The sequence below is a fragment of the Rhincodon typus genome, chromosome 48, assembly GCF_021869965.1.
Source record: "Rhincodon typus isolate 14 chromosome 48, sRhiTyp1.1, whole genome shotgun sequence".
Lineage (NCBI taxonomy): Eukaryota > Metazoa > Chordata > Chondrichthyes > Orectolobiformes > Rhincodontidae > Rhincodon > Rhincodon typus.
This window is the reverse complement of record NC_063379.1, coordinates 5,355,108-5,355,447: the sequence shown is the minus strand read 5'-3', so window position 1 is coordinate 5,355,447 and position 340 is coordinate 5,355,108.

The window sequence follows — 340 nt, the reverse complement described above, 5'->3', positions numbered from 1 at the left end:
GTCATAGGGTCATAGGGTCATAGGGTCATAGGGTCATAGGGTCATAGTCACAGAGTCACAGGGTCACAGAATCATAGGGTCATAGTCATTAGGTCATAGTCACAGAGTCACAGGGTCATAGAGTCTTAGGGTCATGGGTCATAGATTCATAAAGTCGTAGTCACAGAGTCATGGGGTCATAATCACAGAGCCATAGGGTCACAGAATTATAGGGTCATAGGGTCACAGAGTCATAGGCTCATAGTCACAGAGCCACAGAGTCAGAGTCATAAGTTCATAGTCATAGGGTCATAGTCACAGAGTCGTAGGGTCACAGAGTCGTAGGGTCACAGAGTCGTAG